The following is a 26044-nucleotide window of genomic DNA, read 5'->3' as shown; positions in this document are numbered from 1 at the left end:
CTCTCAGTAGTATAACAGAATAAAATCATATCACCATTCTGTGCCTAGGGAAATAAAAAAGGCATCACTTTTTTCAGCAAGCAGGTTACATTCTGAGTGAATTTTACTATTTAGCAAGAGCATGATGCAAAATCTGCTGAAATCAGTGAGATCCTTTCTACAGATTTCAGAGAGCTTTCAAACGTGCCCTATGGTATGAAGACGTCTGTGAATCATTGGCCTGAGTTTGTTATCAAACACTGAAACACTTCATATGGAAAGTTGCCAAAGATTTTTTTAATTCCAATTTTATAACAATTCCCAATCTCTGAAGCTAAAGAAGTCTGGAAAACTTAAGGAAAATATAATTGAAATACCTCATTTTTATATAATTTTGTTGAGAAAAAGTATTTTGAACTATCTTATCAAAATAGATGAGGAATGTATAAGTTTCTACTTACACTAACTCTTGTTTCTACTCTCCAGTGAAGCATGTATACACCACAGATGTAGAGAAGACACTGGATCTTAGCCTCCAAATCGGGAAGCCACAAGCTGTATGAATCCCTGTAGTTGAGTGATTTTCCAGTTTCTGCAACATTTACACACTTCTGCCCCAGCACCAGGCTTTGCAGAACAAAGTCTGCCAGGCAGCCTACAGAGTTTATAAACCTCTGGATGGTTGTGATGGACTTAGCATTGCTCCAAATTTCTCCATAATTTGCTCAATAAACTGGATAGATCTGATCCAGGACAGAACAGAAAAATAAGACATATGCTAGTATTTATAGCTGTAACCAAATCTCTTTTCATTGTATTATCTATTTTCCCCACTTTTTCTTTAATATGAGCACAAACATGTTTATTTCAAACCAAGTGTTTGAGAAATATCTCATCCAAAGCCCTTGCCAGACTTTAAAGCACCATCTCCATCAAGTACAGTCACTAAACATTTGTTTTTGGAGTACTGGTTACTGAATTAAGTTTAAGAATTAATCAACTTTAAGAATTAAGTAAGTTTAAGAATTAAGTACTGTTACTGAATTAAGTGCCACTCGGGATCAGAGCTCCTTTGCACTTTTGGTTCTCTGTCCAAGAGCACAAAGTCTTATCTTCCAATGCTCACTAAGAAAATGCTGACCTGCAGATGAGGAAAGCCAGGCACATATTTGAGGCTTTAAAGGAGAGTTAGAAGTTGGCTGGTGGCAAACAGTAAGGCGAGTTGCCCCCATAGAAGCACAGGTGCCACTAACATCAGCTACTAGAAGAGTCCTGGCTCCATGCAGACCCTACCCCGTGCCAATAACCTTTTTGAGGGGACAGACACGGTCCCCAGCTCATTCCTGGTACCGTGCTGCCTAAAGCTTTGTGACCTTTCGTTCACCTTCAGCATCACTCCCATGGGCCAAAAATAATATGACCCTTAGCAGAACTATTTCTTTCTGATTAAGGCTGCAACACAAATGGACCAAAGCCAGGAAGTTTAAAATTAAACTGACACTTTGTCCTTTAATTCCAGCTGTCAAGGAGAAGAAGAAGAAAAAAGTAAATCAGCTTCACAGAACAAGTTCTCCAGACTTAAGTTTTAATGAAGTTTCTATGTCCTGTTTTTTTTTTTTTTTTTAATGTTTTATGCCCCAAGCCTATCATTATTCAGGAGGCTGAATTCTTTTTTTTTTTTTTTTTCCAACTACTTTGCTTTTTAAAGTGAAAATAAGAGAGTTAAAAGTCTTTAATGGAAAGTTCTCCAATGCATATTAATTATCTAAGAGACCAGAATGAGTGCTTTAGTTAAATACGTATTTATAAAACTTTTTAAAATGTACCATATTTACTAACAGACTAAAACTGTTCTAAAGATTCCCACTTCTGTCTGAGCAGGTAAATATGCCTCTACAATCTTTAATTAAGTCATGTTATTTCAGTGATGGCGAAGAACAGCTCTTTTGATAGGAGTCCACAGTCTCGCCTTTGCCTCTCTTGCTCACAGAATCCACCCATAGATACCAGGAATCTGTCACTTTATGTAAAATGTACACATCCCAAGAGTCACTAATAATGTTGCACACATAGAGCCCCTAATCTGTAAAGATTTAGGAGGAAAGCTCCTTTTCTCATCTGTCACAACATATCTGTACCTTTAGCTTTAAGTCTTTGACTCAGCACTGCAACTCCTACTGGTTTCAGTTCTTAGACTAATTTGCAATTTATAATCATATGCTTTCTATTCCCCAGGTTCTTCTCTGTGTAGGGGGCCAACCAGGGGATGGACGCACACACATGCATTGACTCCAGCTAGTTATGTTGGAGGTGGAAGATGCTTGCAATCCAATACTCAAACTGATCGTTCAGTCTCTGTCCTTCCTTTTTCTTCTACTCCCTCGCTTTTCTGGGGTTCAAAATTTGGATCCAAAACATTCAGGTTATATCTATTGCACATCTAAAGATTTACTGGTGAAGTACAAAATCATAGGCATGGCTTCTGATTGACCAAGTGTTATTTAATCCACATGCTTTCCATGATACCAGATGACACAAGCATGGCACTGAGCATTAAAAAAAATCTTGCCACTATAGAGAAACAATTTAGGTTTTTCTTTGCAAAGTTTGTATTGCAAATTCTACATAAAACCTCTTCTGGTTTTATTTCCACATTGAAACTCCAAACTACTAGAGGTTTTTGCATAACTTCAGATTTTGTTGTGAAGAGCTTACACAGCTCTAATCTGCACATGAAACATACTGACGTCAATGGCTGTTTTGTGCACGGATCAAGGGCACACTGTACAGTCAAGATCCCCCTTTCAGATAACCCAAAAGCAGGGTTTTGACCTTACAACTCAGCAGAGAAAGTTAGATGCCAGGTGAGATATAGGTGGCCTAAAAATATTCACCTTCAAACCACAAACCTTCGAAATATAAAATTACAAAAAAAAAAAAAAAAAAAAAAAAAAAAAAAAAAACCTTCACAGGGTTTATATCTATTTGATTTCCTTGTGCTATCATGCAATTTTCAATTTCCTATGAAAACCTGTTAAAGATATAAAGCAGATGAATTTAAAACAGGCTACCAACCTAGTTTCCATCTTATGCTACTGATGTAAGACTGCAAACAGTTGTGGCCACAGATTTCATGAGTAAAATTTTGGGAGCAAGTGTTGCCCTTTAGGTAGTTTTGCACATGGCATATTCAAAACTACAGGCTCTGAAGGCATTTTGAGGCAGAACTTCACCCTGCAGTACCCACTTCTAGAGAGGGTGTTTCTCAAGTTTAAGGACAGAACAATGGGGAGAAGATGAGGATATTTTAAACTAGTATGCTTTATTCACTCTCAATTTACTTCTGCAGAGATAACACTTGCATGTACCTCTGAAGTTACAGGGTAGAAAATAGTTCCACCTGACAGAACATACGGCCCTTTTCCCAGGGAATTTGCAAGACGTGGTAAAGAAATGCACTGTCTTCTTTGCTGTTAGAAAATGGGGACCTGCTGATGAGTTAATTTTAAACTGTCAACCCCAGCCAAAATCCAGGATTCAATCACATCTTTGGTGAAGGCAGGATTGAGGATACAGGCTTGGTGATTGCTCACAGATAGTCTCTACAATAAACCACAAGTTGAAAAGGAGAGGGGATAAACGTGGGCACAGACTTTGGAAGAAGTTATCTGAAAATTAACTTTGCTGCAGATTCTCTCTCCAGTTAACTAAGCCCATGATGGTCTTGTACAAAGCAGAACTGCTTCAGGGTTTTACTTACCAAACACTTTGGGAAAATATTTCGATAGTACTCTTATTTTAGGAAAAAATATAGTTGGGAATATTGGAATGGTCCAAAAGATCAGAAAATCCCCAACATGCTGTGCTTTCAAGGAAAGAACAAAAAATCTGCTGTGATTATGCATTAATTATGAATTGGGCCTGCTTGTGGAGAAATTTTGTTATAACCTGGTCACTATGCTGTTATCACAACCTTTCCATCATTATTGAGACTATTCTTCCCAAGTACAATTTTGAGAAGAGAATAACAAAAAAAAAAAGTAATAATAATAATAAAATAATAATAATAAAAAAAAAAAAAACCATAGTGAGAGGGAAAAAACATTTTCACTTCCAAAAAAAGTATGGGGAATTCAACATGATTAACAACAAGAATTTCCATCTAATATTTTGTGGTGTAATGATTTCTTGAACAAAATGACATGGACCAAACGCTTACTGTGTATTATACAATCTCATATGCAACCCAGAATCTGATCAGTCTTTTAGGTTGCTTACCCTTTATTATAAAGGGTAACAAGGAGAGACGAGTTTAACATATGGAGCTATAGTTCATGTAGTTCTATCTTTACTTTTTCAGTTTTGTGTAATGTAAATTATTTCCAGATATTTTTATTTGTAATTTACTACTTTTTGTTTGTTTGTTTGTTTGTTGAGAGAGAGAGATCTGGCCGTGATGGATGATAACTTTTCCACACAAGGAGAATTAACCAGCAGAACATGTTACAATTGTTTCTTAGTCTTTGATCACTGCCTTCAGTGCCACACACATCAAACTTTTGGTTTGCTTTGTTGCTTTGTAATAGTATTATTATTGCACAGGGTATGGAAAGTTATACAGAACTCTCCACAAAAATGAAATAAAATCTAAAACCAGCGTGGTGAATAGAAGATGTTTTATCACCATATCTAAGTACAAGGAACAGAGCTAAGGTTCTTTATTTTGCCTGAATTTTGATACTTTTTATTATTATTATTATTCTCAATTGTTAAACAGTAATATTCCCCTGATGTTTTGTTTTGTTTTCATAATTCAAAAGTTCTTAGCAGCGTCTGAAGATTTTGAGGGTTGGTAAGATGAGAACAGGCACCAGAATGAAGACAGTATGTTAGGAGCATCAGAATGATGCTGTTTCTGTAAATCCTACATGATGCCAACATATCTCTGACAGATCACCTTACTTAATTTTTTGCAATGAATAAAATCTGGGCTCAGCACAGAAAGCCATCTTCCCTAACCCATTTGTCAGGTAAGAAAATATTCGTTTCACAGCAAAGTTAGCCTAGCCTTTCTCCCTCCTTCCATGTGCACACACACACACAGAGCATGCTTCTCCTTAAGTGCATGCTTTACAAGCTTAGCAAAAAGCCCGACACAAACTGTACAGAACCGCGTGTCCAAAGCATGCAATTTCTAAAGGGTCATGGTTCAGTCAACTGAAAACTGACATTTTCACCTGCAGAAATGCACTTTGCCAGTTATGGTTATTTCTGTAGCCTGAGCCAGCTTTCCACACTTAACCACTTTGCTTAGAAGGTTATTCATAAACAAAATGGCCACAAGGATTTTTGTTTCAATAAGCAGAAAGCTATTTCTCTCCCCACTTTCCTCAAAGTAGCTCAGATTTTACCTCTGACTCCCTCTCCAACACTTTTTTTTGTTTGTTTTTAAACCATCTTAGTACAGAAAAAACTTGGCCCAAGAGGTGCCATTTTCAGAAACTTATGTATGACTAAAAAGGAACTGGGACTAAAAACAGAAGAACAGCATTGGTATTTTGTTATCTGTGACTTGACCTGACTTGACAGATTTATATTTTAATGTGGATTTCCTCCCACCAGGGAGATTGTTATGCCCCATAAATCCAATATTCACAGAACTCCAGTATCAACTAGGACTGTAGGATGAAAAATACTAGTGACAAATACAGTTTGCCTAAGGTATCCAAAAGAGAAACTGAAATCTTCGCGTTGGAAGGAACCCAGCCATCCTCTCCACAAAAGCAAACAACTGTCTCTCCCTGCCACAAACTCCCAGCAGCATCCGAGGCTAAAAGCATATTTAAAATTGACAGGGTTCAGAAATCTGGAAGCCACAGGTATGGGTTGTTATCCATGCTTCTGTGGTTAGCAGGCTATTACACCTCTGCAATAGCTTAAGACTGCCAGAATCAAATGCACTTGGGTTCTCCACTTCCTTGAAGATTTGAGCTTCAGTCTCCCTCTCAAGAGTGAGGTATAAAGAGATTACTAGCAGCAGCATCTCATACCTTCTCCTATCCAACCTTGTAAATCTGAAGCTGCCCTTGGTTAAAAAGCACTGATGTTAAATACTAACACTGCTTCTCTCCTTGTGTCTTTCTCACTCTTCGCTTTTCTTTGCAGATTTCAAGGTGATGACAAAAGAGAGAACAGTCTTAGCATTTGTTAATACCCACTTGACCCACAAAAGAAATTCACTAGCATTCGCAGCTTCTAATTTAAAAACCATTAGACCGTTCCGCTTGGCGGACCAGATCTAAATATTCTTAAAGGGGTGGTTTAATTTAATCATTACCTTAACAAGCCCCCTTTTAAAATGATGATCCGCCAAATTCAGGGGATTTGTTTTGGAATCTGATCCAATAACTGGCTTTGTACAAAGAGACGCATAGCCGCATCTGATTTGGTTCAGAACGGGGTGATAATCATGAAAATTACTTTGCATATTTAATCACTGTGAAAACATGAGTACAAACTACTTTCTAGAGATTACCTTAAAAAAAAAAAAAAAAAAAAAACCTTCAGGCTTTGCAGCAAGCATGCCAAGTACTTTGATTTACAGAGAATTATTTGGATTTTATAGAAAGCTCAGTGTTTCAAAGACTTCAAGCTAGTCAGCCACTGGCAAAGAAAAATTTTAAATAGTAAAAGCAAAAAGTTTTATATTGGAATAAAAAATTACGTTGAGACCAATTGCCTTCTGCCCCTACCCCCGCCCAAGCCTATGCCACTTAACAATCTAGATTCGAAGAAACATATTACATAAAACCAGTGGTTCTCAGATCCTTTCAAGGGATCAGATACTCTCTAGGTCTGGTCTCGCATGATACCTGATTGCCAGGGCTGGATCAGAAGCTGAAAAGTTGGGGCTGCAAGAACTTCCACGCATTGGAAATTGGAGAGCTTGCTTCAGCACACCTCTCTAGTACCAGTATGCAGGGCTTAAGGGAGAAAAAAAAATAAAAAATACAATCAACAAACAACACACATGAGTGTCATCACCTTGTAGCTTCAGATTTTGACATAGATCTCATAGTTAAGGTTCAGCTACATGTAGAGCATTTAGAGAGAAATGCCTACAGAGATTAATTCTTCTCACCCAGATTAGATAGATAAATAACAGTACAGAGGCTGGCAGTTAGCAAGGGTTACAAAAAAGACACATACATATACAGGATTTGGCAAAAATTTCTCCAAGCTGAAGCAACTGGATGCCAGGCGAGTGTCCCATGGCATGTAAAACTAAATTTGCTGCTGACATAAACGGGTGCAGCTCCACAAAACCTATCCACGCTGCCTCTGCTCAACACTTGAAGTGAATTAGGGCCCTACCTTTATTGTCAGCTGTTCTGACATTGTTGCACTTGTGATACATCAATATTTAGCTATATAAATAACCTAGCACCTGAGAGATATACCATAGGCAGAACATCTGAGGGGTAACAGTCAGAGGCATCTCAGATTACGAAGCAAGCTGCACCAAATGTTTGGAGGAAGCTTCTTAGAGGTGTTTACCTATCAGTAGCTGTTGCACACATACAAAGCTCCTACAAAAGGGTACCTAAAGTTTGCTGTACAAGCTAGTGTAATATATACAGAAATATATATGTATCATACAGGCTGGTCTCCTATGGATATACGTTTCTATATATGTTACACACAAATATATGTACATAAATATGTATATACCTGTATCTTTTGCATACTTTTCATATAGAGTACTTATTCCTTGAAGCATTATATGTTCCACAGCTTCAGCAGTCTAGAGGTTAATGAACAGGCTTTTTCTCACATATGCACAGAACAGATAATTTTCTTTACTGTTCACGATAAGTTGAAGGAGCATTTGAGTGACAGACCAATTTGTCAATCAACCACAAAGTGTTGAGGAAGCTTCCTCTGCATAATTTTACACACACAGATCAAATGTGACCTCTGATTGTACAGTGGGTATGGACACTCAAGGTTATGAAGTCCAAAGGAGTCACACAAATAGGTTACCTCTTCTGAGTGCCTTGTCTTTCTAGGGTTATCTGCATGCTAAAATAATCATCGGATTTCAAGAGAAAGATGAAAAAATCCTTCTTTATTACTTTTAAGTATGTGCATGCGTGTGGGGGGTGTATGTATAAATTTGTTGTGGAGCTTGAATGTCTGTGTTTTTATTTTATAGCCCAAATTATGTTTTAAGGTCTCAACACAGAGCCCCTGGTTCTGACATCTCATGCAGTTTTTCTTGAAAGCTATGTTTTAATAGCAGCTCCGTTCATTTAATGTTAGCCACTTCAGATGATTTCTTTGCTAAAACCTGAATTATGAAAATCGCTTGTCAATTACCCTGGGTAGCTGTGTAAAAGAATTATTGCACATTCACAGTGAAAAGAAAACTTTATTTTCACCACTTTCCAGTAAAAGCTAATTCAGAATAACTCCATTTAACAGTTATTTTATGCTGAAATACTGAATACCTCAGGGAGTCTTTTAGGGATTTTAAAGTCTCTTTATTTATAAATGATTCATGCTGCATTTTCAGAAAAACCTACAATTAGTGTGGGAAGCACAGAGACTCCTTTGGGAAAGGTAAAAAAAAAAAATATATATATATATATATATATACATGCATTATATACGGCCTTTTTATCTATTGTTGTTTTGCAGTGGACTATAAAAAGAAAAGAACTGGAAAAAAATGGCTAGGAGATATTTTATCTAACCTTTTAAATATATGCCTCAGTTGACAGTATTTTGTGAAGTAGTTACCCTTATGATTTGTACAGCCCACAAAATTCTTTTAATGCAGGTTTCATTTTGGTTTGCACTTTCCAACCCTGGTTATAAACGAGCAAGCTAGCTAAGAAGAGAAGCTTTCTGTGGTAAAACAGAAGGACAAATTTTTCCTTCTACCAGCTGCTGGTGAGAGCAATGGTCACTAATGTTTCCATATTGTTGCCTGTTTGCTGCCTGGAGCAGTGCTGTAACTTAGAGGTCTTTTAAACATTTACACGGGCAGGCACCAGTGATCACACGGCCTCATTCAGCTTTATGGTGATCTGTTCTGCTTCCTCACCCCAAACAGCAGATATACACTGCATTAGTTGCCAGCATTGCAGCAGCTTATGTACCCTCTGTCCCTGCCTGACAAGCAGGCAAAGGCAAGGAGCACTCGAGACCCCCAGCACTCTCCCTTACCCCAAAGATCCAGCAGCTTTGCCCTGGTTAGAGCCACAGCACAGTTTGCAGCCAGTCTGCTGTACCCATCCAGTTAAACCCTGCTCTGTGTGCTGGTATTAGACCAGAGCCACAGCCTCTGTAAAAAGCCAGCATCACATTAAGGATCGTGCTCTTGCATGTCTATATGCCTTAATAATATCATACTCAGGAGCATGTCAGAAAGCAGCAGAGTGGCACAAGGGCTGAAGGCTGGACACTTTACTATTTATGTAGTGACATACCTTTCCTCGGAGAATAAATAAATAAATAAATAAATAAATAAATAAATAAAATACTACTGGCTTCAGAGAGACAACAGCAACTTAAATTATTTTTTCCCCCATCTCCATGCTGGCTTTGCACTGCTCTTGGCACAAATGACTAAACCTCAAATGCAACTTAAATTTCTCAGGGGTCAGATGGGTCACCAACAGATGGCAGCAGCATTTACAGTGCGGCAATTGCAGTGAATGGGAACTGCAACCATCCAGACGTGCTCAACTGGCACCCAGAGAGCCTCCCACGAGACATGCAAAGATGTGGCAAGAATGTGTGGAGATAAAGTTAGTTACTCTGTCTCATTGACCAATGTATAAATGATGTAGGGTATGTTTTGGGTTTCTTTTTGTTTTTACTATTATTTATATAAAAACAGAACATTTTATATTGATCGAATTAAACCTACAACTACGAAAGAACTGCTTCAGTCTTATTGGCTTGCATCCATCTCAATGCTTTTCCAGCCTACCGCAGTAAGGATTGCTCTGAAGTAAGCAGAAATTCTTAATTTGCAGTTAGATGATATTTTCCAGTAAGCCTATGTGAATGACACAAATGAAGTTGCAGACTGCACTCCTACCAGGACATGCTCTGGCACTGCCCCAGTTGCTTGTATACCAACAGGTGGAAGGCAAAAAGGAACCACTCAAATAAATGGGAACTCCAGCAAGAGGCTAGGTAGCGGACAAAGCAGAACACTGCCACCAAGATACTCACTGCATGTCAGTCCACTAGAAAAAAAAAAAAAAAAAAAAAAAAAAAACGGGACTCTTTAAGCATAACTATTGACTTCTTAACACACTGGTCTATATTTTTTAATTCTTCACATAATCTCACACGACAGTGATATATACTTCAAAATATGGAGCTTATTCAGTATCAGTTTCAATGTAGTATCAATTGAAAAGCTACCCACAATTTCTTGTACACTGGGTTCACTATACCATCAACCAAAGAGGAAAAACATGGGCCTTTCATTCTCTTTTGAGATGATAAAAACAGCCTATCTAGCATTTCAAGTGTCCTCCAAGTAATTGCTGTAATTATACCTTTCCAATTAAGAGTAAATGTCTGCAGAACTCTCCAGAACTGGGAAAACTGGAGAGTTGCATTGCCAGGAAAGGGAAGGAAAAGGAAAAAGAAGGAAAGGGAAAAGGAAGGAACAGATTTTGTTTTAAAAGAGTCTCTAAAACGAACACACTCTAGGTAGGTTTTCCTTGAGACATCCAACAATGGTGTGTGATTTCCTGAAAGGTGTGGACCTAAGAAACAGCATGATTTCTATAGCAGGAAATTTGTTCCCTGCTCCATTTATGTTGTCACAGATCTGCTCCTAACTAAAAAGCAGAAATGCATCAAAATTTGTTTGGTTTTCAAGCCATGTAGATTTCTGGATCTCCTTATGGGAAAACTTTTGGAAAATAAGGAGCAGAGATCCTGAAAGTAGTGACAATTGAATTAGCAGAGTGAGATAAGGTGGAATTTTGCAAGCAGCTGCACTATTTAAGCATCCTGGTAAAGAATGAAGAGCCAAAACTTCTAGACTCGTTTCTCAAAACCATATTAAACATTCATAATTTGGAGCAACATCCTACATACTGCCAAAGCAAATTAAGCATTATTTATATGCGAGTCTGCCATGATCACCACCTCATATGCAATGAAGTGCAATCACTCAGATGAGCTATGGTTTTAGGTATCTCATGGCCCAATTCTCTTACATTTGTATGGATCCCCAAAATCTCATTACTTCTATTTAATGCTGGTTCACTGTAGGCATATCAGCAAAAACTCAGTACTATACTAAGGGATGTAGAAGCAATGCTGAACTAATAACAAACTTTATATTTATGTTCCTTCTAGGAATAATGCCATCACAACTTCCACAACTACAAAAATTTAGGTGTAATTGTTTCATTCACATTTTCTTTCTTTTTTTTTTTCCCCCCAAAGGGAAAAGCAAGATATGTTTTCTGAGCCAGCAATGTAACATAAGATGACAACATGAAATTTTCAATAAAAAATAAAAAAATGTATGCAACAAAATCCTCAGAAATATGTAACACTGAAAAAATAGTTCTGCTGTTTTGTTTCTTCTTTACAAATAGGAAGATGAGATGATTATGCAACAAACGTTGGCAATGGACACAAGCAGGTGGAATACCTGAAACTGCTTTTAGTCTTAAAAAATAATAATTAATTTCAATTTCACAATGGTGTCTAAAAATAAAAAGATTTTATTTCTGTTTCCCTACCTTACTTTTTCACTATCCATTAGAAATAATGCTTCAGCAGTAAAATTACAAACCTTATACTGACAATGATCTACCCCTCTATCAAGCTGTAAACTGGTATTAAATCACATTTCCTCTTCTGAATAAGCATTATTGATAGAGAACCAATCACAATAATTTCATTGATTAAGATAATCCTGAAGTTTGATGCTGAGCAAATTCAAGAAGCTACCTGGATCAGCTGGTGGATACTCTGAACAAGGTAGGAAATGCTCGGGATCAAGTTGGCCAGGGCCAGTTAAAATTGCAGGTCATCCATTCCTCCATCAGGAGATGCAGCCTGTCAGGAAATGCAGCAGTAAGTATTTTTTTAGAAAATAAAAAAATAAATAAATCCTTGCTGCAAAAGTGGTCTTCCAAGGAAGTTCACTTCAGAGGCCTTCAAGCTAACTTCAAAGTTACCATAGATTTCAGGCCACAGGATTAATGCCCAAATCCAGCAAAGCATATGACTAACTTTAAGCTTGTATGTAATCTCAGTTAAGTCAATTAGGCTGCCTGTATGCTCAAAGGTAAGCAGATCCTTAAGTATTTTGCTGGTATGGTGTGATTATCCCTCCTGACATGTAGACACAGCAACTGCTAACCAAGGTATTGTGGAAACCTGGCTTCTGCCTCCAACTCAGTAATGCATCTTTCTGGGGTAACTAATGCACATCATCTACAAGCCTCTGAACCCTCTGAAGGGCTGAGTAAAGATTAAATAAGGAATAAATAAAGGGATGCTCCTTTCTGACTTTGTGCATTGTCATACAGATGTTAGATGTGCAGCTGGATTCTTTGACAGGTGAGCAATACCCTGTAAAAAGCAAGATGAAATAAACTTTCAGTTATGACAATTTTTTTCTGTGCAGAGCCACTTTTGGGGTAACCCATGTTACATTAACATTGTTCCTGTATGTGGTATGATCTTATTGACATGTAACTCATTAAGCTGCTTAATCTAAGTGTAAGTATATCACTGGTCAAGCTGCAAGAGCATTTCAGCCAGCTTGAGAGTGCCGGTAACCTAGAAATAGTATATTAAATTCTGAATGTCACAACCAAAACATTTCAAAATCCCCAGGAACATTTCTGCGAGCAGGCTATGATCTGCTGAAACTATATTCAGCACTCTAAAGGCCTTCTGTTGAGTTTCTCTATCATCTCCAGCTACTAGTAAATTACCAGAAATCCCAGTGAAGCTGTCCACACTTGCATCTGGCTGACCTAGAACAGCTTCTTTTGTTGGCCTGAAGGATGAATATGACGTGCAGTGGAAAAACCATTTCTCTGCGCTATATTGCAGGCAGTGGAAGACCCCACCTGAAAACTGCAACATATCCAGAGTAAATCATGTAAATCTGTCATGTAAATATGTGTTTATGGGGTTTTCAGAGCTGGGATCACTGCCATACAGACAGCTCACTATCATCTCAATATATATTTAAAGACTTTAAAAAACAGAGAGCATTGACCTGAGCTGTTACACTATATCTCATCGCTGCTATGGCTTCCGTGCATTTTCCCTTTCCCTGGGCCCAAGCATAACCACACCAAGCCTTACAAATGATGCAGGTTTATAATCAGGACAAGGCTCCTTCTTGATGCAGAAGGCTACTGTATCTCCTGGAAAATACCAGCCTTTGACTGGTATTGTTTGCTTGCTGCAGGAAAGAAAAAGAAAAAAAAAAAAATCCCTTAGCTCCCATGCACAGCAGCCAGACCTGTTTGGCCATCAAGGGCTGACACAGCATTGTTTTAACTCTGAGTTAGTCACCTCACTGCAAGTCCAACAGGGAAACACACGTGCTTTTCTCTTCCAACCTACTTCTGCTGCTACTAACAGCAAACAAATGGAAAGGTATCTTGTTGCTGCACCGTTTTCCTTCCACCAATTATAGAAGACAACAGGTCACAAGGATTTCCCCACTCTCACTAGATTTAAACAGGCATTTGGAATTCTTAGTGAGTTTCCTTACCCTCCTGTGGAATCCCCTTTGCTTTTGTGTTAGTGAGGAGACTACATGGTTGTAGCCAAATTCATGTGCTCTAGTCTGGTTTTTGAAACGAAGAAAACAAAATCCTTCTTCCCTTACTTAGTAAGGGAAAACATTAAAGCAGTAGTACTACATCCTGGCAACAGTGTCCACCACAGAGCAGGATGTTTTATTCAATCCTACTTCCTGATTTAAACTTGTTTTCAAATATAGACCCCGTTCTTAGAGTTGAGTTCATCCTGAGATATCTGCTTTAATGCACTATGTGCTGGTATCTCAGAATTATCTGCTTTCTGCAGCTATCCCAACCTGATAATTAATAACCTGAATTCACAATAGGAGTTCTCTAGCTGAAATCACAGCTAGAAAAAGATAAGAAAACAGTATTATTTATTTTTTTTTAACAAACAGCATGCAGCAATTCTCTGATGTCATATTCTATCATAGATTGTGACATAATGAAACATGACATGATGTAACCGTTAAGATGACCCAGCACAGCATAACCAAGCACAAAATGATTAATTTTGACTAAGCATGTCAGATTTTTTTTATTATTATTTTTCTTAAGTCACACACTCCACCTTCCTACTAACTGGTTAATTCTATTTAGGTACCAGGTATATGCACATGATGTTTGTGCAGTATCACTAGCAACACCACATAAAGTTAAGCAAGAACATAACTGTCATGTTCAAATGATGCGAAGGCTGCTTCTGAAGTAAGGCCTCAGTTCTGTGTTGGGAAATATTCAGGCAACTCTCTGCAGAGTAGAAAATCCAATGTTAAAAGCTTTTAGGCACAATCAGGGCATAAAATGTGTTTGTGTTTCCCTGTGAACACATTTGTGGTGTAAGCTGGAACTGTGCAGCAATTGCATTCTGGATTAAAAAAAAAAAAAAAAAAAAAAAAAAAAGGCATATTAAGAAGACAGCATGAAGCACAGAAAGGTAAGGAGGTAAGGACATGAATATTTTGTATGTCTGTCATGGCCTAACATACTAAAGCACTTTTGGTATCAGTATAATGCATCAGCTCTGTACTCTGATGATTGTAAAGGTCAGTTATCCTGTATAACAGACCACAACATGAGCATTCTCCAATTTATTGCAAAAGCTGATATTACACATCTACCTTTCACGCCCTGTCGTGACTAATGGGGGAGATAAGTAGGTACAGGCATGCTCCTGGAAATATTAACACTGAGGCACAGTAGCAAGGGTTAAGGACAGAGAGTCAGGTTTAAGTTCCCCTCATTACCTTTCAGAAAACTATCATTTAATATTCAGGTAATTGTAACACAAGGATATGAGTCATGCCCTTGTGTTACAATTACCTTTAATATTAAATAATAGTTTTTGTAATGGTAATTTCCTTTGGGGATGTTTTATTCTAAATTAGGCAGTTCTGACTGATGTCTGTCTTTGCAGATGTCTCTATCAGCCACTAAAACTCTCCTACAAGTACATGTCCATAATCTCCAGGAATTCCAGACCATGAATGTAGATCCATTGAAGTCATTGTCCTTTCTAATCTATTAACAGTTTGACTATTTGACTATTGCCATAACTATTATTTCCCTTTTGAAATCTACACAGAAGCATACATCCCTCGCTCTGCTGTGCTAAAACTCCATCTGCATCCCCCGCTGCCTGGTTACAGTAAAACGCATGACAGAATTGCACTGTGAGGTGGGCAGTAGAGGAAGTATAGAGTCTAACTTTTTTGATGTTTTAGTGCCTGAGTCAATTCTAGGAGTTGGACAAAAGTATTGAAAAGAACTTTAATTTGACTTTTAGAAAATATTTCCTATGTAGAACCATGCTGGTGTGAACAAAGAAATCACAGGGTTTTCAGTAAACCTAGCTGGTGCTTGTACTACAAGCAGGATTTCTCTAAAGTATCACAACCATGCAAATATTTGTATTATAAAGTCATTTTCAGAAAAGCATCACTTAAAAGAGGAAACAAGACAGGCACTAAAAGAAACAAGATCCTACTGTTGATCAGTTATGAGAAGCATTGTCAATAAGGTTTCAATATCCCCTTGGAGGCTGTATAAATACTATGAACATCTTTTCATTTGAATGAAGACTTCTGGGCTCAAACAGGTACGATGAAAGCATAGACCTCTTTGGGAACACCATGGTTGCTAGGCTCCAAAGAAGGTATGAAGAGAATCAAACTCTGCTGATGCATGGGAGCTCTTTTGCCAGTGGCACGGAACAACACTTGAGTACTGCAGTAACATCCTGGAAAAGAATTTGTACCATACTGCCCACAGCAATTTTGCAACAGAGCAAGAGAGGGATAGTGCCAAAACTAGGTTGGATTCTGGCTGGTTCTACAAACCACCCATTGTTACCCCAAAATGATACCAAATGGGCAGAAATGTAGGGACTGCTGTCACTCCTGCTGTCATCCTTCTTGGTCCTCGCAACACTATCAAATAACTATTGCGGGAAGGGGCAATTCTGAACTCCCGGGGAATGTCCAGGCCAACTCAGGCAGTTTTGATGGGGGACTAAAACCTCATGCAAAGTGCCTGTAAAATTCCTGAAAGCATCTCAGCTTCTTGCAGATTTCATGTTCTGATTAGTATCTGGGACTGAATGTCAAGCTTTCACCAGCAGAAGATATATATAGCAGGTATAAATTCTGTAGAAATTGGGTCTCATAAAGGAAATTCTATTTGAAATGACCATAACTTTAGTGTAGAAGCAGTTTAAAGAGCTCTGCATTTTTATCTCCAATATTGTTTGCCCTTGTCAATGACTGCTCAGCCACAGAGTTACTTTTCTTGTCTCTCTCTCAGAAGTTTGGAGCATAGCTAAGGGCTAGGTGAGACCATCTTCTCCATGTGGTTATTGCTTAAAAAAACCATATGATTCTACAGAAAGCAAGGAAGCTCTCTGCAGCCTCTCTACTACATTTGAGTAACACAGGTAATGAAATGTTGGTGCCTCAGATCATTAGTCAGGTAATTATGATTTTTGTTTGTTTGGGTATAATTAAAATTAGTCTCAGAAAGCATCCATTACAAGAAGAGGTCCTCACTGAGCAACCAACACACAGCAGTCCTCAACTAGTAAATAAAGAGCATCCGTTCTTATCCCCAGCTTAAGTAACTAACTAAATCACAGAATCACAGAATTGAGGGGGTTGGAAGGGACCTCGAAAGATCATCGGGTCCAACCCCCCTGCCAAAGCAGGTTCCTTAGAGCAGGCTGCCCAGGTATGGGCCTTAAATATCTCCGGAGAAGGAGACTCCACAACCAGCAAAACAAAAAGTAAATAACAGCAAAAAGCTCTCTAACCATTTCATATGCCTAGAGATTCCAAATCACAAGATAAAGGAGGGCAGCATCTCTCTCTCATTTAAACTAAATCACCTAGATAGGGGAAAAGAAGGGATCAACACTCTGTTCTGTGATTCATACCTACCCAGTGGTGTGCCTTAGACACATCACAATGCCACTCATCGGTATTTTAGAATGATTTGGGTTGGAAGGGACGTTAAAGACCACCCGGTTCCAACCCCCTGCCATGGGCAGGGACACCTCCCACCAGACCAGGTTGCCCAAAGCCCCTTGAGCACCTCCAGGGATGGGGCAAGATTTTGGTAGTAACTTGTCTTTGCCTACTTAACAGCAAATCCTTTGTACAGATATGCACAGGTCCACTGAATGCAGCAGCTTTGTTCCCACTTACACCCAGCACATTTTGTTTTTTAGATGCAAACCACTCCATTTAGACAAATTTGTTTTCCTCAAGTGCCATCCTCTATGTATTTGTGGCAGAGAAACGGCAAGACTGCAAACACATTCATCTTTAATCTGATGAATGCTGCGCCACATGCTAGGATGTGTGTTTCAAGGTATATTGTCTGAGAGATCAGTTCTCAGAATTCATGGCGTGGGGGTTTATAAAAAGACAGATGTAGAAATGCTTACATGTTGTGACTGAAAGCTGATTGGCCAAGTACGTGGAATTATACAACTCTAAAATTGAGACTAGCATGGGCTTAATGATGCAAATTTCCATACATCAGTTTTAGAATCCTCACCAATTTCAAGGAAACAATGTAACATAGCAAAATTAGGGGAAAACAAAGGGTTTCTCGGTTTATTAGGTGCATGATCCAAATCCTGTGAAATTCAGAGGCAATCTTTGCATAGAGAATAATGGACTTTGGAGTGGGCTCTGTGCTATAGAGTTATTCCTGGCTGTAGAAGCAAAAATGCCCCCAGCCACAAAGCTGCAAACACATATTTTATATGCAAAAATGCAATTCCTTGGTGAGAACTCTATACATTATGCTTATAGGTAAAAGTTAAATAATGCATCTATCTGTTACTATTGTTTTTCTTATTAAGCAGAAGGGGATAAAATCAATATTTAAATAAAAATGAATTTTTGGAGAAAAGGGAGAGGATGGGGGCAGGTGAATAAATATGTAAAATCACAACATGATATTAATGTTCAATTACAAAAACTTTACAGAAGTCTATTTATTTATTTATTTATTCTAATTCTAAATCCCTACCACTACACAACAATGTCACATTTTAATGTAATATCATGTCCAATGCATATTCATGAAATAAAAATCTTGGCAGTGGCACAAGAAAAGTGGGATGAAGTGTGTTTGGCGGAGTGCGTCACGTTTCCAGACCAGCGGATTTTTTGATTAAAGTCCCTTATCCGTTTTATCATGCATATCCACTCTCTGATTAAAGTGATCTGGAGCTGACACTCACAATGTCAGTATGCACTGAGACCCTTCACACAAAACATGGTTGGAATTTATATGCTTTAAAAAAAAGGGGGGAAGAGGCAGGGGGAGGAAGAGGAATAGACCAACCAAACCTGCTGCATTAAATTAAGTATATATGTATATACCTATACACTGAAAAAAAAGAAAACATATTTTGACTTGTTTGTTATAATCTTACATATTTCTTTTTAACATTGCCAGGATACTAATGCTGCACATTTTATTTCCATTTCAAAAAGTATCTGTGGTGCAAGATCTCTCTCTTTCTGTTACACTGGGCTTTCGATCAAAATGCCTCCACGCTGGGGTGACAAACAGAGCTAAGGTCTCCCGCAGCCACAAATAAATAATGATTTTCTCCAGACTTACAAACATCTTCCTTTTTTCCTATTATGGTTAAACTTTGTTTAATTTCTTTATCATATCTTTATACTTCTAAACCACAGGTTACCTGATAGGAAAACTAATTCCACAGCAGCAAAAGTATGTGGATATTGCAAGGGGACGTTTAACACAGACCCACAGATCTCTGTTCCAGGTTCCATCCCAGGTAGCTTCCAAGGATGTGTAGGTTATCTGAGGGTTTATTTTCAAGCCTCAAGATGTTTAAGATGCAAATTATCTAAGGTATGTGTTATATGCTTGAAAATATAACCATTTTCCTGGCTCCCTGTGAGGGGTCTAACTCTCCTCAAATTTAAAAAGCTCCTGGTCAGGCTCTTCACCTTGACTGCAGAAGGTGATTAAGCATAAGCTCAACTTTAAGCATAAAATCATTAAATTTAAATACTTTAAGTTTTTGTATTATCTGTGAACAAAGAAACTTCAATAGGACCCTTAACAGAGGTTTTACTAATGTTCATTCTCTCTAGCAATACAAAACTCTTTTGCATTTCTAAATGCCAGGTTCTAACCACGAAATACTTACAGAGTGGCACCATTGCTTTCAGAGGTGTCTCCCCATAGATCTCCCAGGTGCTTTTTAAAAAGCCTGTCTTTAAACTGGCAGAATCTTCAGTTCTGGATCTTTTGGAAACTTTCACGTATTAAGTTTTCATTAATCTGTATTTCCTTAATAGATTTAATTTATCCAATATAACTTTGAGTATTTAATAAATAACTTATGTAAAGTGCAAATGCATCTGAAATTTCCTCTGGACTACCTCTTCATTTTACTATTTCATTATTTTGTGGGTTTTGTTATTGTTATTTGTTTCACTAGGAAAAGCAACTGAAGCAATGGCACGTTTAAGGCCAGCACTGTACCTCTTCTTGCTTTCTGCTCAGATATTTGTCTTAATGCCAAAGTTCAATCAATATGCTATTGCAATCCAGGGCTTTTTCTGAGCAGTTACTGTCAGTCATGCTGAACTGTTGCTATATTGCACCTTTGACAGACATTGAGCCAGAATTAGTGAAGGACTGTCAAATTAATTTCATTGGTGAATTAAACTTCTCACTTCTTCATAAACTTTAATATAATAAATACAGTAAAAATCTATGGAAAAGGATATTCATTTCTTTGACTTGTTAGGACAGTGGTTTGACGATAAACTTTCTGCATATGGCCCCACAACATGCACTCTAAAACAGAAATGGAAGCGGGGAGTCTATACTTATTCTTTCTGTTCATCAATAATCCATCCTCTCCGCATGACAATTCTGAAAGGAGAGTCAGAAACTGAGAATTAAAAAGGAAACACGTGGGAACTTTAGGAAAAGCCTTCTGGAAAAACACTACCAGGAATAAAGTGTGTTTTCATCAGCAGAAACATAAACTCAAACTGCTGGGCAGTTTCACAGCGAATAGCCCAGAAGCAGAGTTTCCATGCATCAGTGGTGCATACAGTCACAGTGGCAACTGAAATCAAGTAACCAGCATTGCTTTCCCTGTGAAATACACCCACTGCTGCCCCATATTTGCAGTGTGTATGGGGAAATTAACTACATGCAGACATTTCTGTTAGACCCTTGAAAGTAGGTCGCTGCTAGGACAGACACCGTGGTTTGGGGCACAATGAAAAACATAATGATGACCTATGCAAAAGTGATACTACAATGAAGCAGCTCATTTACTAAATACCACTGCACTAGGGAGCTGCAGCTGTCCTCCAACACAGAGCATGCAAGAGTGCTTCATCGTGGGCTGTAAACTGCCTCGTACATTACTTGCCTCTTCTGCCATTAAGGATAATTTAGGAAATACAAACAGACACAACTGTAAACAAAGACCATGCTTTTGTGCCTCTGCTATCCATGATTGAAATCCTAGAGAAATACTATTAAACACTTGATTAGGCATGTCATAATGACAACACTCCCCCCCCTCAAAAAAAAAAAAAAAAAAAAAAAAAAAAAGTCCACACCTTTGAGTGGTCTGAAGTCTGATCTTGGTCATCTAAAAACTTCCTAACTCTGAAATGATTCTCTGCATTTTCAGACCAACTGCTTTGAAAGCACTAAGTAATGGAAGAGGTGGAAGGGCAGCACTCAAAAGACCAAAGCAAGTTTATATCACTGAGTATGGCTCTAAGGATTTACCTGGGCTTTACAGGTCCTGAGTCTTTTGCTGGCTCTGTACAAATAGGTGCACTTCATCCTGAAAGGGAACCTTGCATTTGCTTGACAGACTGGCACTTTGTGTTCAGCAGGTCAGTTATGAAGACAAATTAATGAGCATCTTCAACCTCATTTCACATAAAACTGTATGTTGTTAAATACGCACAAAATGTTAATTGCTCACAGGTTCATGCCCATACTACTGATGTTTACTGGGGCACTGCTGAGGTGATACAAAAGGCTAGACTCCTCTCCCCTAACTTGAACGTTCCCTTTTGAGTCAACCACACCAAGTTTTCTGGGTGGCCAGCGGAGAGCACTGAGCACTTGAAAGGATTTAGCTCATCTAGCCCTAAGCAGACACATCAGTTGAATCTCTCCCCCAAATTTTTATTTTTACTGTAGAAGGAGGACTAGCTCACAGGACTAGTTTAGGTGAAACAAAAGCCACTCCACTCTTTGCTGCAGATGCCAAAGATGAATGAAATGAGTCACTTAAACCTTACCAAATACTTTACCTTCTATACAGCACAATTAATGACATTTAATTTTTAATCCAGGTACATATGCAGTTATTTCAGCCCCTTTTCATCATGCGCATATTTAGTCACTACTGTTAGCAGCACAATAGTCATCTCAGAATGCAAGAGAAATAAAGCTACCAAATATATAACCCAGGCCCCAGCTTCTCTGAGAGGCAGTTGCAAAATCCTTCACTGACCCTTTATTATTCTCCATGGAAATGAAGAGATCTATTTGTATGTGGTGCCCAGCTGAGCACCATTTGTCCTGTATAAGGACACCGGAGGTAAGCATGGCTGAAATCAAAACTATACCTACAATATTGAGAATTTGTTATATGCCACAAAACACGGCATATATGAAGTGCACAACTCACAACTTTTCAAGGAGCTGTTTACAACCACTTTGCACGCCAAATACTATACCCAAACATTTGTAGACCTGTTCAGTTAACAAACGCATCTGAGGAATGGGGATTCTGCTCAGAATCCCCCCCACTCCCCCCCCCCCCCCTCACCCTAACCCCTCCTCCCCAACAAAAAAAGCCAAATTAAAAAATAATAATAAAAATTACTGGGAAGAGATTAAGCATATAACTCCCAGTGACCACCAGTTAGAAGGCTACATGCCTTCTAACTCACACCCAAAATGGCTGCTTTGTCCCCACTTCTGATCCACAGCTGAGCAGAAGCAATGCTGTAGGATTTCCTATCACTTAATGTCTCATATTACAACTTCCTTACATCCAGCAGCCATACAGTACTAGTCAGTAGTACATGAGGCACTATGAATAATGAATAACTTACTACATTATAATTGCCAAAGTAAATGAATAAAGCACAATCTCTGTTCCAACGTCCTTGCTTTTAAATGTGTGTTTTCTTACTAGAGGGAGAAATGAAGATAAATGTTTGTGAAAGATGTAACAGCGAGAGTGTTGGGAAGAAAAAGGGGAACAACAAAAATCATAAATGCATACACATGTTTAATTACACAAGTGAGAAGAGCTACAAAATGGTGAGCCCAAATGCAAATCTGGGGAGCAGGGGAAAAAAAAAAAAAAAAAAAAAAAGGCAAAAAAAAAAAAAAAAAAGCTAAATGATCAAGGTTTGAAAGAGTCCACAGAGGGGAAATTGTGGCCAGAAGGACCTCCCTGCACCTGCATGTGGGCAAGCGGATATTCTGATGCCAAGTGTTGTTTTGGGGCCTCCCATTAAAAGACCTGAGGCCACCACAGGCCCACCTGTGGATGTGTCTCAGGTTTCTGTTGAGGCATAACAATGGCTCAGACCACATAATAAAACGGCCTCAGGCATAAAAAGAAAATCCTTCTACTTTGTTCCCAGGTAAAATTCAGGAATGGTGAAACTCATTCAACTTGGGCTGATACCACCTCTCCTTTTGCAGGGGCTGAAGATGGGGGTGTTGAAGCCAAGTCAAACTTTAGCGATTGGAGCATAACCTGCAGCTGCAAACTACCTGTGACAAGTAAAGAGGTGACCCCATGCTCTAATTAATTTGGCAGTGCTGTTCTTACTTATTTCAGTCCGTAGCCAAGCGGGATTTACTGGTATTCAAAGCATAGTTATTCCCTTCCACAGGACTGCGTGGAAATGCAAGTGGCACTGGAGCACACACTACTGTGTTTGTAACAGAGAGGATTGATTCAGCTTTAACTACTGGCCACCTCTCTCTCTGTCACTCAGGTTTTTAATTCTGCTGTCTGCTCCACACATTAAGGATTGCAACGGACATATGCAACATACATACACAGCAGATATACAGAGCATTGCCCGTGAGCAGGGCTGCCTCACCCACATAAAAGCAATATTCTGTACACTACAGTCTATGTAATAGATACATGTTAAGAATATAAATAAAACACAGTTTCCAATTAATGGAATTTAGGGTTGGGGCTTTTTAACTTAACTCCTATGGTTTCCTTTTGAAACTTCCGCATATATTTTCTGTTTTTGAGGGGGGTTATAAATCCTGTTTTAATGTTTTGCTGTTTATGCAAATTTCCAAATATAAAGGCATATGGTGACAAAGTGGCACTAACTATCTGCTTTTCAGCACACATTCCTTTGCTATTACAAGAAAAGAAGGCCTGATGGAAAGGAAATAAAAAAAAAAAAAAAAAAAAAAAAAAAAAAAGGAAAAAAAGCAGTGTACAAACTGACACTCTGCATTAGCATAGCATTGGTTCAGATTTCTTAGCTGTATTCTTGAACTCTGATTCACTAATAACTCTACTGGCTCCTGCAGGGCAATTGTGGATGCTCCTTCATGTTATAAGGTAGAGTGGGAGCTCAAGTTTATAATTATAGTTTTAAACTGGGAGCGAAAAGGAGAAAAATAAAGGAGAACTTTTCTGAGTCAGAGGTTCCTCTCACTCTGGCAGCCTCACTGCGTGGGTTTCATGTATCCAGTTTGCATTTTGCCTGATAACGTAGCAGGCACATCACACTATTCTAAAACAGCAGGATTATTTTCTCCATTCTAATTGATGAACAGCTGTGCTGTAATAGACTACAAAGCACAGCATCACTGATCTCTCCTCAGGCCACCCTAGGAACTGAATACTCCACAGGGAACCAGAAAAGAATGAAAGTTTTGTTTTGTTTTGTTTTGTTTTGTTTTTTGTTTTGTTTTGTTTTGTTTAAAAAAAAAAAAGACAGAGAGAGAGAAAAGAGACACCAAACATTTTAAAATATCCTCCTCTGGGTTATTACTATTATATGGTATCCCATTCAGCAATAATTAACTCCAATTTTCCCCACAGTAGCTCTGATATATGACCTAACCCTAAAACATTTGTACTTTATAAAAGCTAAATATCAGAGTTTTTTAAAGTGAAATGCTGGTGTTCATAATTGTTTGTCACTGTGCATCAGTGTTCACAACACTCAAGTCACTCCTGGGATGACATGTTCCCTAGAACTGCTCTTTGTCCCAAGAAGCCCACATTAGCCATTCATTAATCTGTTAGAATTCATTATCTTTCCCTTCATTCTACTTTATCAAAGTTATTACTATTATTACTTGCGTCACTATGGAATTGCAGCTCATCTCAATTTTTGCCTATTTTAGCATGCTAACACAGTATGCTAAAGTAAACTGATGTCAAAATATCCAGCTCATTCCATAATCTGATTTGGATTTTCAGCCAAAGGTTAACTGAGGGTGAGGGTCAGTTTCAGACTCACTGTAAATGATTCTTGCAGTACCTTCTTGGAAGGTTTTTATCCTGAACATTGGAAGCCTTGAGCATCATTGGAAATGCTTACTTTTTCAATGGTGGGGACACCATAAACTGATCAGTGTTCCTTATTATTATCTTGTGCTTCTAGAAATGGCCACTCCACTTGCACTCAAAATGAAATAGGAAATAATCAGCCTGATGTCTAAAAGATATGCTTCCCTTCCCTTAACAGGTTCAATGGAGGAAGATCACACTTGTGGTCCTCATGTAAGACCTTTTTTGCCTTTACTGTGTTTTCTGTAGGCATGAAAGTATAAGGAATAGTTAAATGATGCTTGTTCTTGTATCAGTGAACCAGTTCCAAAAGCACAGACTCCAGTTCAATCAAAATTAGTGACAAGAAAAAGCAATCTTCCGATTCTGCTCTGCAACGAAAAGGTTTTGTTCTTCTTATTTTGTGTTATTGGAAGTGATTTGCTGCATCTTTCCTATAGCTAAGCCTTGTACTTACGTGTTCTTTTGTCTAGATAAGTGTTATCCTGTAAATGAACACAATAAGACTTCTGTTTACCTTAATGCTATTAAAAAAAATAATAATAAAAATAAAAAAATATCTCACAGATATAAGAAATCAATAACTATCCACAACAATTTACCAAGGATTCAGTCTGGGTAGAAAAATTCAAATTGCATTGATTTTTTTTACCAAAAAAAAAAAAAAAAAAAAAAGCCAGTTGACAATAAGCTTCAACTAACAAAATGCCATGTGTACACAACTGGAAAGGATTCAGAAAGCCAGTTATTTAAAAACTGAGCTGCCAATTAAGACAGGTAAGATAGCTTTGAATACAAAATCAGGCCTTGGACACTTAGTTTCCATGCCTTAGTTTCACCATTAACTGTAGGAGAGGACAGAACTTTAAGATTTATATCTCAGAGAGGTTTCATTTAGTGCACATGCCACCACCCGTCAGCTGTTGTGCTCAGGAAAGGTTTTAATAACTGCTCACCAGGACAAATGGGATGACAAGCTCATCTGGGGTATAATTTAAGGTGTTGATTTTAACTTAGCAAAGCCTTTAAAGACTGACTATTCAAAAAAGCCACCCTTCTCACTTTTCTAACTGCTAACTTCTGCTAAAGGGCAAAGGGTAAAAGTCCCCAGACTTAAAGGTCAGTTGTCTACTAAATGAGAATC

General features: G+C 38.2%; 1 long non-coding RNA gene across 4 annotated transcripts in view; it reads right to left on the bottom strand.

The window, feature by feature from the left end:
• The window catches only part of LOC311438443, a 130905-nt gene that overhangs the window by 36786 nt on the left and 68075 nt on the right, over nt 1–26044 (bottom strand). For 3 of the 4 annotated variants that reach the window (XR_014694104.1, XR_014694105.1, XR_014694107.1), the window contains 2 exons: nt 11977–12084; nt 6852–6962 (listed from right to left, as the gene is read on the bottom strand). This is a non-coding gene — a long non-coding RNA (uncharacterized lncRNA). The remainder of the gene's footprint in view (nt 1–6851; nt 6963–11976; nt 12085–26044) is intronic. The other variant, XR_014694106.1, reaches the window with a different exon arrangement.

Source organism: Aythya ferina (genome assembly GCF_964211825.1).
Source record: "Aythya ferina genome assembly, chromosome: 5".
Lineage (NCBI taxonomy): Eukaryota > Metazoa > Chordata > Aves > Anseriformes > Anatidae > Aythya > Aythya ferina.
This window is presented reverse-complemented; position numbering and strand designations above follow the sequence as displayed.